The following is a 13,585-nucleotide window of genomic DNA, read 5'->3' as shown; positions in this document are numbered from 1 at the left end:
TGAGACATTTCTGAGAGCCAGCGTCCAGACTGTGTAATTATGTCTACATTATTAAAATAATATCCCATCTGTCTTCAAAACCCAGATTTCACAGCAAGTTGTTAGGGTCACCTGTGAAGCTTCAGGGAAAACGCACATGAAGAATTTAAGGAGATATTATGGCAGGAGGAGATGAACCAAGGGAGGAGTAATCCTTTTGAGATAGCAGACCCACGTAGCACTGCTGGAGTAAGAGTAAACCTGGATGGTTATGAAAAACATATATATAATAGGTCCGTGAAGTTGAGCAGCTAGACAGTAACTGGACAATCTTAATGGACAGTCAGAAAAGCTCTTTTGCTGATCACAATTTCTCTCAACCTTGAAAGGCCATAAATTTTGCTTCATAGTATTTTAGGCACAAATGGAATAATAAGTGAAGTTATAATAAATTGCCTTTTCACATGCTATAGGCTTAAAATACTGAAGTTTACATCAAATTCTCCCATTCGCAGTGAGATCAGCGCCGTGATTAATCCTGCATTATTATTAAATACGAGCTTTAAACACAAAGCACTGACAAAGCGTCCCGGCGCTGTACAAATGGCTGTTATTGCTCTAACCTTGCATCTATTCTCTGCTTGTCTGTCCTGGCCGTAATTCATAAGGAAGGCCGAATAGCCATGAAAGATGCTGTGCTGCAAGGGCACCTGGGAGGTTCATCTGCATAAATCTGTTTACCTCCTCCTGGAGGAAGCAGAGCCCTGTCTGATAAACAGCTGGTGTTTATTTGTTTTAGGCAGGCACTGGTGTGCTAATCCGTCTCAGCTGCCTTGTGGTCAGCCCTGCTGACAAGGTGTAGGCAAACTGTCTTCCCGTAAGCACCGCTCTCTTATTTTCCTCTCCCCTTGTACCATTAACTTATAAAAACAAGCCAACCAGACAGTTCAAAGGAAGAATCTATGCAGGAACCACTACAAGACCCGACAGGAAAATAACCAGACTTGACAACATGATGGGAACTCATTCAAGGCTGTGCTGTATCTACAGGAAGGATGGGAACGCACAGCACTGAAGTAATTCTAGCTTAAAATGAAACATATTGCAGTCCTTGTTTGAGGATTACTATATCACTGTCTGATAGAGAAGGAGAGCCAGGCAGATCCTTCAGCTTCTTTCTTGTCCATCAAGGCAAACACACGGACACCACGTTTCAACCCTCGGCTCCTCTGTTATTCTGCATAACACATGAAGCACACCAGACAACAGCTGAGCTGCAGCTGGTTGGGAATGCCCCCACAGCATCACTTCAGTCGTGTTGCCACGTGGGTAAGTAAGGCTGTTAGCAAGAGGGCAAATCGGAGAGGCTGCACTTCTTTTTACAAATTGCTTCCAAAGCAGAAAGCTTTCCTTTTCTCTAGAAGATTCAAGGCAGAAGGGTTGTGGCCTTGGATCTGCAATGGGATCTTACCTAACCTCCACTGAACCTTCTGCAGAATGGATGGCTTGATCTGTGCTTCAAGTGCATTCAGTCAGAAAAGTGGCTGTCTAAAAACGGCAACTTCTTCCTCCCTGTATTTGTTCCCATGTGTCCCTTACTTGCATCTGCTTCTGTTTTTGACACAAACATATTCTAGTTTGCTAACCTTGCAGGCCCAGCGCAACCAGGGATATAAAGGAAAGAGGGAACAAGATGAATTCTACATTTCTCATGCATCATGATAGGTTGTTTCTGCACTAGCCCCTGGGAAGGGGCCTGAAAAAGCCAGAACTTTTTTGCTTACATGACTGATCCAGTGACTCTTCACCCATCTTTTACACTCATATTGCAGATTCTCTCTTATCTGTGGCAAAGTCAAGGCAGAAAGACTCCCCTTCAACTTAGAAATCCCAGGTAGAGCTTATAGGGCCAGTAACAGACAGCGTGCAGTGAAAACAATGTTTTTCCAATAGTTACTGCATTTCAATCACATGAGAACAAATCAGCAACTTGCATGGGCCTATTTCATGAATCTAATACACCAATTATTGTCTCATTTCCAATTCAGTCCTGGGGGTCAGGAAAGGAAGAGAAGGGTTCAACGATGCTGCAAATTCTGCATTTCAGATTCCCATCACAGCCAGCATCCTTAAAACCACAGTTTGATAATACTCCTGAAACCTGGCTGCGCATGATGCAGTGTTTCAACACAGATGACTACAGTGGGAGGTAAATGGACAAATCAAACTCCAAATAGAGTAAACCATGAACAGTGACAGTACCTATGTTGCAGCAAAATGCAAAACAACTAAAGTTGGATGATGTGTTCAAACTGGAACTAGATCTGAAATTAATTCCTCACACCTCCTCCTTTCCAACTCCCAAGCAGCAGCCTAGCTAGGTGCTGTATTTCCAGTGGATTTTTTTTCGTGGACTCTCAATTCACAAATAACGTGTAGTTTCCTGGGAAAATAGAAGAAATCTATGAGAACTTTTACTTTTGCTACTCTCTATCATCAGCAGCCTTCTCTTAGAGCCTAGAAATGACCAATATCAATTTTCTGTTGGTTTCACCCCCTTTACACCCAGCTATTTTCTCCAGAGAGAGCTATTTTCCTGCTTCTGTCCATCATCAGCTCCTACCTCCCTTAGCTTTGTCACTTCTTGCTTGGCCTGGCCTCTCATTTTTTACCTTTCTTCCCACTCAATCCCTCTTTTAAAACAGACTTCTTTCAGGTGTGTTTGCAGGGTATCCTGATTGGAGTGTGATCTACGGCTCTTTGTGGTAATGGCCTCAATTTCATGAGCTTCTAAAGCCTCATCTGCATCAACAACACGGTGTAAATGATAACAATGACATTTTTTCAGCAGTGGCTGAGTCATTCGCTGTAACAACTAATTTATGCCAAAGAATTGTCTCTCTCTCTCTTTTTTTTTTCTTTATACATAAGTTGTCCACAAAAAAAGGTAGCGAAGTTCTCTGTTAGTCAATATGATTCATTCACTTCTTCCCTGACTCACTGCTAAAATAATTCTTATGAATAAATCCTGCATAGCTTGCCTGCTCCACGACAATTAAAAACAAATAAACCAGGCTCACAATTTGCGTTGGAAATTGTGTCATTAAGACATGTAACTACCAAACAGAGCACCTTCCTTGTCAGGCAGTCAACTGTTATCTGGATGTCAACCGAGCATCTTGATAGGATACCCAATGTACCTGATCAAAGTAAAGAGTGTAGATCAGGTAGGGCCAGATCAAAAAGCTTTGCACTGGAGGGCTGATAAGTCATTCTCTTACAGACCTGTCTTGTAGCGAGAGAAGATAATGCATAGGCTAGCTGCACAGAGTCTGAGTCTCCCTCTTGGCCTGCTGCAAATCCATCAAAGTCAATGGAGGATATTGATTTCAATTGCAGACCGCTCTGAAGTAGATGTAAACAAAAGAGAGAATCAGTCTCGCAAAAATTATAAAAAACAAATGAAGAAATAAGCGGGCCGTTTCTTAACTCCACACAGGCTCTGAGCACGTAGCCTTCCACTTCTGGTGGCTTTTCTCCCAGCTCTGAGAGCAACCTTTGTGAAAAGGCCCAGGTACGCGCTTATGGCAGCTCGGCTCTGTGCCCAGACACTGGTTCTTTGCCAAGCTCCTCTGTCAAGGCACCCTTTTAAGGACTCAGGTTCAAAATAGTCATGACTATAAGCACCAGGCAGTACTGAGAGTCCTTTCAAAATGACCCCAAACCCATGGGGTTTGATGGAAAGCATATCTGAATCTCCAGGACCTCCATGGAGCAGACGTAATTCTTGGCTGAGCCATCTGGGTGCCCACCCTTGGGAGCAGCAGGATCCTTCCCTCCCACTGCTTTGCAGACCCTGCAAGACCACCTTGCTCAGACCACTCTCTACACTGCTGAGGCTGTATTTCAATCTTGCTAATCCTGGATGACAGCTCCAATAGGACCTGCAGCCTGGATCTCTGATCCTTTCAAAATACCTTCCATCCACCAAGCGTATCCCTTGCAACCAGGACATCATCAGCTCCTTTGCTGTTGCAATACCATACGGAGAGGAAGCACTGACCCAAAGGGCTGCCTCTTCCTCATCAGCTGACTCCAGCCAGCCTTGACATACTGGAGAGCTGCTATTCAGCCAACCAGCCCCCCAGCTGCACAGAGTGCTTTGATTAGCAGCACAGAGTGACTGGATTAGCACCTGCTGAGCTGCAGTAACTGGAGCTGCTGCATCCCTAGCCCTGGTATCAGCCACACAGCAGCAGCAACAGCCATGGCATGTGCAACGTGCACTGAGTTAAATGTGAGCATTGAGGGATGTGTGTGTGTAGGAGCTGAGAGGAAGGCAAGACACAACCACAACTTCAACCTAGAGATCACCAGGTGCACGTCCAGATCCCATAGTGCACTAAAAATCATCACCTTGGTTAGGCAGCAGGCAACGTGGACTGTTGGAACACACCTGCCAAATTTAAACACAAGCCCAGGCAAACTTTCATTTTCTTCATTTAAAAAAAGAATCTGAAAAACATTACTGATATTTAAATGCATTTGGTACTGCCCCACAAACACTGTTTAAGGGAAAAACTTGTCACAGCTTCAAGTATCCAACACTCCTATATAAACAATACACCATTTCAAGCTTCAGTCATCCATTTCAGTCCATAAGTCAGAATACAAAACAGTTGATGATTATTTTTACAATGAGAATGAGATACATTGTCCCATGGCTACTGGATGCAGAGCAGCTGGGGCGCACAACAGTTTGCAGAGTGCCGTTGATGCACAGCTAACCTGGGAAGATGGCACATGTTGAGATGTCCTCGTGTGAGGACAGACACCCCTTGTGCCTACCCACGTTCCTCCTCAGCTTCCATGGAAGCACATAACACCAGGACTAAAATATTATTAATGTTCTAGATGAAAAGCTTAAAAACGGAGCAATGCTTCCATTATCTCTCGCCTCCTCTCAAGTAATTTCTGGCTGACATGAGACTGCAAAGCCAATCTGCCTTTCCAGCTTCAGCAGCCCATCTCCTGAGATATCCAGCACCAACTCCACATTCTTAGGGGATACTTGGGCTCTGCCTAATAAGAGGGTTAAATATACAACTGGGCTCTTCTGAGGAGCAAAAGAAAGGTAGAATGATGAGAGTGGGCTGCTGAGGTCTCTGCATTGGGTAAATGCCCAAGAGCCCCATGACAACCATAAGTGGAAGTTTGCACAAAGCATCGTCTCATTGACTCAGTGGCTCATTCCAGCAGCTCTCCAAAGCAGGGATGGGGATTCCTGGCAGGGTGGGAGGAAAAGAGGTTGAGAGAAGGGAAGTGAGTCGTTCTGGCAAATGTGTTTTCTTTCCACCAGCCAGGCCCCTCGGTCCCCTGCTGCCAGAGCACTCAGAATAAAACATTAATTCAATACCACACATTTAATTACACATTATTTGAAAGTGAATTTATTTAACGGAGGAAAATAGTCTTCAGAGAGCATCTGCCTCCCTCAGACTCATGCGTCTGCAGGGAGGGGGCTTGGAGAGGAGATAGGAGGAATAATGGTTTGTTTTACATCAGCAGCTATTGCTGTTCAGCTCAGCCCTTCAGAAAGGGAGATTTTAAAGAGATAGAGTTGTGCTTTGCAGGAACTTACCAGATGATTTGATTTTCCAGCTACTTTTCACTTGATTGGAAAGCACTGCTGCAGACAGATACCACTTGTCTTTCTTTTTTTATTATTTTTCCAAGGGAAGGGAGGGATTACTGGTAGAGGGACGGAGGAGGAGTGGCTGCCCCTCAAGAGCCCATGCAGTAGTCAGATTTCAGGCTTAAGGCTTTAACAACACAGTAATCAGACATTTAGCAGCATCCTATTGCTGAGATGGATAATCACAACAAAGCTGGAAGCGACCAGCTCTCAGCAGCCTTAAGACTGTCTCCCACCAGGAATGCAGAGGCTTACCTTCTGCCCCAAGCTCTCAGAGCCTCTTGGTTATTGGCTCCCCCAGCATGCAGATTCACCACCACAGCTCTGCCTGTGCTGCTCCAGCAAGGACCAAATGATCACTACTGCCTGGTACCAAGGCTTGCATTGCAGTCAGATCCGCACTACAGAGGAATGGGGAAGCTCCAGTACCTGGCACAGGCATCCCTCCTGTGGCTGCATGCAAATCATGCTGAATTCTTTCAAAGCCAGAGAAGAGCTGCTGGACTCACACGAGCCTTTCTCCCCAAAGGATATTCCACCCACTCCTTGATTTGGGAGCAGCACCAAAACCTTCCTCCTCTTATTGACAGCTTTGATGAGACAGCAATTCCCAGCTGGTGTGATGGAGAGCCCCACCTCTAGTAAACAGGTACTGGGACCTCCTGATATTTACCCCTGCAGCAGTAAATCTCTGAGCACTGGATGTCCCATGGTGAACCCATTGCTTTTTTCACCAGCCAAATCCTGTTGGTCCCATTCCAGTCCCAGCAGTCACTCAGCCACACTGCAGACTGCAAGTAGACACAGGTAGATATTGCAGCACTGGGTTTGGGGCTCAGTGTTAAGATTCTCCTTGCAATTTTGAGGATGAAATTAGTTTGGATACTGCTGTTTCAATGCTGTCCTTTTTCTGGCCTAATCCATGGTTTGAGGTTCTAGACATTGGTTCTGCTTTATCTGATTCTGCTGCCACCACCTTCCATTATCAGCTTCTAACCTTAACCTGCCCCTGCCACAAATGCTAAACATTTCCTCACACAACAGTTTCAGATGTACTGAACACATCCTGGGGAGGAGGCCTAGTTTTTTGTGTTTTCAAACTACAGTAGCTCCAGCTAGGCTGGAAATCCTTCTGATCTCATCATAATCACAACGGAAAAGGACAAATTTGGATAAAACGTAGCATTTTCTGCTCCTGTTTTGTTTTCTCTTTTGCTTTCACTCCTGCGAGCTCTGGGTCCCTCCATCTTTGCCTGCTCCATGCCCAGTCCTTCTCCCACCGAAGATTTCCTTTGGTGGTCATTAACAAGTAGCTAATGCAGCCAAACTCATGGAAGAAGAAAATTCCAGAAGCGAGGCCATACGGAGTGAAAACATGAAGTGCTGAAAGGCAGAGCTGAGGCTCAAGTTATGACTTCATTAAAAACCTCTCTCCAATTTGCCCAATTTCCATCTCTCTCCTTCCTCTCCCTTCCTTCTCGCCTCCTCCAACTCCCTTTCTCCTAGGACTGACACAGGAGGTGCACTTCTGTCTACGGCTTGATGAGGTGTTCCCTCAGACTCATGTTTTCCTAACACCTCAAACAGACCTTGCTTTGTCTTTGTTTCTGCCTTAGGTTTCCTTGGTTCTCTCACTACTCGTTCTGTTTGCACAACGCCATCCCTTTTTTCATCTTGCCAACTCCTCCTGCAGAAGGAAACCCCTGAAGGAGGATTAATGCGAGACAACTCTGCCTGTTGGGCTCCAAAATTACAGTACAAAAGAATTAGCTAATCTGATAGAGACAGCAGCTGGTCCTCATTCAGACGTCCAGGTCCAGAAGGTGCTGGGCTTCTTCTCCTTTTGCTGGTGTTTCAGTTAGTCACAGGTAGGACTTGATGAATGTTGGACTGGTGCTTCTGTAATGTTTAATGCAAAGAGAAATTCCCCCCATCCTTTTCAGGATTACTTAAGAAACCACATGCTCTTATTAGGACACTGCTCTTTGTTCCCTGATTTTATTGTTATCTCCCCATGTCCTGCCTCTATTATAATTACAAAAGAGATTCTGTCGTGGTTTATTGTCTCTGACATTCCCAACACAGGGAGAAAACAGGGCAATAAAACACCATAAATTTGTCCATTTTCTGTCTGCCATTCTTCAGCAATGTCTCGCACCATTATGAGCCAGACAGTTGGGGTAAATTTTCATAGAAGAACATTAAAAATTGCACTATGTGCAGAAGGAAAAAGAAATTTGTCGAGTTTTCTCCTGTGCCAAAACACCGGTGTCTGCACTGGGGGAAAAATAACTGGTTAATTCTTCTTACGGACTGTGGTGAGACTCAAGAAAATATTCTGCAGTGCTGGTAGCCTCAGAAGACATGATTAATTGCAGATGGTGAAAAGGTGCATGTTCAGCTTTAACTGAACTATGTCTGAGGATCGGATGAATGCTAAGTTGGTATTCAAAACATATGGGAAGGAACCTACAAGGATCTTCAGCTACAAAAGCAAGATTATATATATATATACACTTATATATATACACATTCATGTATATATCATATATGGATTAACAGCTTAAGTTTAAAACCTGTGCATTGAAGCTTTATAGCAAGAATACACCGCTAATAGAAGGGAGAGAAATAAGCAAGATTGCTGTGAAAGGAGGGAAAGGGAAATAACATTTTGCAGTTAGCTGAGGAAGCAAAGGCATGAAAGGGATCTTCACTGCCCCCCACAAGGCTGGTAATAGTGATCTGTGGATGGATATATGCGGGTGGTGTTGCAGGGCACAGAACAGGGAATAATGGTGGAATGATTTCTATAATCCATCTGTTTTTTTCCTTCTTACTCACCTTGGACAGGAGTTGTTTAATTGGAAAATGGCTTGAACAAGAGTATTTATGTTGCTTTCCTGAATTGTCTTAATTAGAGGGCCACCAGCAGACACTGGGATGGTAATGTGGAAAAATCAGAGGCCTATTTCCATTCATTTACTCCACCAGTCTGCCTGCAAATCCTGTTTCATTATTGCAATCTGAGCTTGGACAGTGATCCAGCTTGTATTTTACAGGTCATTCTGATGCTTTTTCTTTATCAATCGAGTTTAAATCAAGCCCTTAACCTTTTCTCAGGGCAGAGATTGTTCAAGTGATGGGCAAACCCACACACATTAGTGTCTGAGAACAGATGAGCACTCAAAGTTCAAATTTTCACTTGCATCTACACAGCCTGCAAACAGGGCTCATGTCCAGTCTCTGTCACAAGGTCTCCAGACTAGAAATTGGAATTGTAGAGAGAGAAGACAAAATTTTAAAATAGCAAAGGTAAAAAGAATTACTGAGCTGTTCAAAATGACATCTTCCTTCTCTTAACTCCTTCCAGAAATGGAAAGATTCTTGTGCAGTCCAGTTTGCTTCATTTATCCTTTCTTCGTATGCAAAACAGCGTCTCTGTTGCCTAACTTGCAGTGTCCCCATGTGCCATCTCCTCTGCTGTGGGAGTATTCCCTGTGCTGCTCATAGCACTGCAGGAGGGTCCACTTCTCTCTCTTGGGATTCCTCTCTTAAGCACATCCCAAAGAGGAGATCATTGGGCATATGCGGGACCTTGGCCATGCTTGGTGCTGATGGACTTTGATGGACTCCCATCCATGGTGTTGTAGCAGAAGTGACTCTGTCTCCTGCTTTCAGTGCTCCCTTGCAGGCCGTTAGCAGGCCTTACAAATAACACAAATGATTAAGACTGACCTCCAGGATACATCAGTCTCAACCTTTTTCCAATTGGAAACGCTTCCGGCAATAACAATAGCTTCTTTCTGTCTTATGGTCTTCGGACAAGATTTCTTTGCAGGCTTATTTTAAATGCCACACCAACCAATATTTCTGCCCTCAGTCATTAATCTGTGGTGCCAGTCCTTGTCAAATACTCACTAAAAATCTCAGTGAATTATATCTGCTGAATTTCCCATATAGATATATGAATAGTGGCAGCTGGATCCTTGGGGAACCCCAGCAAATCAGGTCAGTCTGGTCTCCCAGTACTTCAAGCCACACAAGTTTGGCCTTCACAGGGTGCTGTTTTCCCACCTGTTCTCCCACAGCATCCCTTTAGGTTTAAGATTTCCAAGAACTTCCCAGAGCAGACATTAAACTCATTGGACCATATCTTGTCCCCATTATGCCCACCACCTTCCAACTCTCATCAATCAGGTCCATTTTAGACATGCAAATTAAAATGTCAAAGAAGAGCTCAGTGAGTTGTGTGCATGCTCACATGTGTGGATATTACAGGATGTGCTCTCCATCTGTAGGGGATGCTCACCTTGTCTGGTGCCCTTCAGCAGTTGGCCACTGATATGAGGAGAGCTTCCTCTTCATCCTCTATAAAGTTGGTTGCAATTCCAGCAGATGAAAAACATTTAACAATCCTTTTCTCCTCTTATCACTGACATAAGCTGGCTTTTGTTCTCAGTGGCCGGTTTAAGTTCTCCATACATCACTCCTGAGATAAGCATTCACTCCTCTCCTCCATACCCTCTGTATCAGCTCAATGTTCTCCAAGTCAACCCGTGCTGTGATACTAATTTCATTGTCTCTCACAGATATTTGTGTGCAAAAATACCTCACTGTTTGAAATATGCCCTCAGCATCTCATATGCCTTTTGCTTCCCATCCCTTTGTTTTCTCCCCACTTTCTTCTTCCTCCCTTCTGTTGTCCCTGTGATATTTCAGCAATGCCCCATCATGATCTCTCCATCTCTTCCATAACCAGCCCATGAATCTCATTCTTTCCATCCCTTCTTTTACTTCCTTTCTTTTTTACTAGACTGAATGTTTAGAGCAGCCTTCCCAACTGGACCTTAAAGACCCGCATTAAAGCTCAGCCAGCTTTCTCAACTCATTTTGCATTCCCTGTGCACCCGCTTGCCGAAAGGCCAGTGGTTTCATACGGCTGCCCTTTCCACAGACCCTCCTCAGCACTTCAGCTCTGCAGGGAATATAATCACTGCATCCTAGATGCTCTTCAATTTCAAGTGTATTTATTACAGCTGCTCAATTTCCTTTAATCTGCTTTTTCTCTTTCTCCTCCCCCTACGATTGCCTTCTTTTCACTGCAGTAGAAGTACACTGCAGGAGGTTCTTCCCTCTGCCCCACACTGCCTGCTCCAGACCTATCTCTGCACTGATTCACACTCTGCCCTATGCATTGATTATCACTCGTTATCCATGTGGCTTCATGAACATGCTGGGCCCTTTGGAAACAAGTGCAAACACCACACAGAGCTGCTCCCACTGCTGAACCCATAGGACAGGAGGGAGAGAAGAAACACTTCCATGCACGAATCACCAGTGTCATCTGCACCGAGAAACTCTCCTGCAACAGCAAAATCATAACGACAGAGATTGCCTGCGTCTGCCAGAGCCTTGTAAAACAGCATACTGCTGGGGGTTTGAGCTGTGTTCTTATGTAGGGAATGCGTATCCCGTAGGAAACAAGGTTGAGCATAAAACCACAAACATCCTCGCAGAGCTGGAGCAGCCAGAAGAGCTGCAGTTGACATGAAAGACAGCTACATGCTTTCCTATATGTTAAGCTGTGTGAGCACACATGCACACGGTGGTTTAATTGGTGTATTAATGTATTACAATGCTGACACAAACAAACAGGGACTGCTTTCACAAGCTAGAAAATCCTTGAGTACATTGTAATTAGCTGGGCTTGTTAAAGCACTTAATAAGCAAGAGACGGCATGTGTCTGATGGCCCTGCACCTTGGCTCAGTGGGAAAGCCAGGCAAGAAGTGCTTAAATATGAAATGAGTTCAGTGCTGAGATGAACTCATAAGAAATATTACTCCATCTCTGTCACGGGGAGCTTCTGACCAGAGCAGATGCACCAGATACCTATGCCAGGGTCACAGGCTTCCTTGGTCACAGTGCCATGCCTTGTTCCTGCCTGGCCATGCACTCCCATGTGCTCCTGCAGGCATCATCTTGGAGATGGCAACATCCTGTGTCTCAGTTTCCCCTTCTGAGAACGGCCACCATACTATAGCCTAAGCCATAGCAAGTCTTACTGACTACTGATTACAAAGGTACCTCTTTCTCAGGTACATTCTTTCTCAGGCAGTTCATTGAGGATGTCAAGTATTTAGCAGTAGGTCGGCCTCTAGCACGAGGTGGGATATGGGTAGACAACATGGCGGTCTTGCCTCAACTGTCACCAGCTCACTAAAGTCCCAAAGTAGCAAGAGGTGGGAAACCAAAACGCAGCCCAAAAGCTCTTTGTCCAACCAGCATTACCAGGACCCCTGCTGTGACTACCCTTTTCTCACTCCCTGAGGAGCCTCGGGAGAGGTGAAAACTCAGCACAAATGGAAGCAGGCACCTCAGGGTTACACAGCATCCCTAAATGCAGAACGGGCAGGCCATGCCTTTGTTTTATTCCACATTTCAGCATACACACAGCCCAACCCATGCACTCCACAGCCCCACTGGCTCTGGGCTCTGGTACTGAATTTGCTCCTTCCCTCTACATCCCCAAGCACAGCAGCAGCTTTGAGAGGGAGGGCAGAGAACAACCCTTAAACACACCCTCCATGCAGCCTATCACAGGCCTTAGCATCTCTGTGGCTGTTCCTAGATCCCTATTGGATTCTTTTCATCTTTGTTCAGCCTCCTGTTCTACAGCTGAACCCCAGGCCTACTGCCTCCGAGCTTCCTCCAAACACTGCATTCATCCATTTTTAAAGGTGACCTTCCAACTTTAAAGGAAGTTTGCAAGCCTCACTGTCTTCATTTGCCCTCTCCTTTTCAACCGGCTCTTTATTATGAATTGAAAGGAGCCCGAAAGGTTTCTCTATTAAAAAATAAAATCTTTAGGAAGAGCACAACTTTCCCCACCACTTCTCTCCCAGTCTTTGCAGCAGCCTACTTGGCTGTCTCAGCACTCGCTGCACGCTGCCAGCTCTCATGCTGAAACCACCCCATCCCCACGGATGCCCGCGTCCGCACTCCCCTGCCTCGTGCTGTCACTGCAGTTTGGCAAAGCTGTGCCCTGAAATCCTCCAGGTAAAAAACAACCTTGGAGGAAGCAGGGGTGGAAGAGGGGTTATTTTTAACTTGGATCACACTAACAACCTGGGTTAGACTGTGGCCTCATAAGCTCTTGGGCTGGCACAAATGAAGGGCAGCAAATAAACGTTCTCTTTATCTCACCTTGCTGCCAAAGCTGCATCCTACCAGCCCTGGAGCCATGTAGTGATGGAAAAGGAAGGTGTCTCCATCCCTCAGCAATAATAATGTTACTCTTACCAATGAACTGGTCACAGTAATTAAATAGGCAGTAACACAGCAATACAACAGCATCCTGTTGTTGTCATGCACCATTCAGCCATTTAATCAGGGTAGACAGGGCCTAAATTCTTACAGAAATATAACTGAGATAGGGAAACCAAAGTTTTATAAAATTAAATCTCAACTTCCAGCCCTTCTCTTAGATTACTATTTGAAACAGAAAATAAATACACAAACCAACCAACCAGTCCCTCTGCCATCCAAGCTTTCACTTTTTTGACTCTGAGTTCTAGTGCTGAGATATTGGTTATCTTCAATATTTCTTTTTGCCAAAAGGTCAGGACACCACAAACCAGTGCTACGCAGCAACACTCTGGATTTAGTCATTGGCATCAGCCTCCATCCAAGAAACAGTAGATGCTTTCTGTGCTACGACCACTTGACTGCCAGGAACCACCAAGCTTCATTCTCCATCCAAGCCCATGTGCCTGGCAGCCCTGCTGTGCTCTCATATACTCACTAGTACATACTCTTTACTTCATTAAAGACCAACCAACAAGCAGTAAAACAAGTGGCACAGCAGATTAGATTTGTCTACTGAAAATAGGGAAGTACTTTAATTACACTG

The 13,585-nt window shown here is 44.9% G+C and overlaps 1 protein-coding gene and 1 long non-coding RNA gene across 5 annotated transcripts in view; both read right to left on the bottom strand.

The window, feature by feature from the left end:
• Positions 1-13,585, bottom strand: part of NTRK3 (neurotrophic receptor tyrosine kinase 3) — a 178,902-nt gene that overhangs the window by 37,448 nt on the left and 127,869 nt on the right. The window lies entirely within an intron of this gene.
• On the bottom strand, positions 2,948-4,400 carry LOC149916284 (uncharacterized). Its single transcript, XR_016470432.1, has 3 exons — positions 3,957-4,400; positions 3,265-3,384; positions 2,948-3,179 (listed from the first exon to the last, which is right to left on the bottom strand). It is a non-coding gene; the product is annotated as an uncharacterized LOC149916284 (long non-coding RNA).

Source organism: Phasianus colchicus, chromosome 12 (assembly GCF_987193195.1).
Source record: "Phasianus colchicus chromosome 12, bPhaCol1.hap1.1, whole genome shotgun sequence".
Lineage (NCBI taxonomy): Eukaryota > Metazoa > Chordata > Aves > Galliformes > Phasianidae > Phasianus > Phasianus colchicus.
Note: the sequence above shows the minus strand (reverse complement) of the source record. Positions and strands in the feature narration are given on the sequence as shown.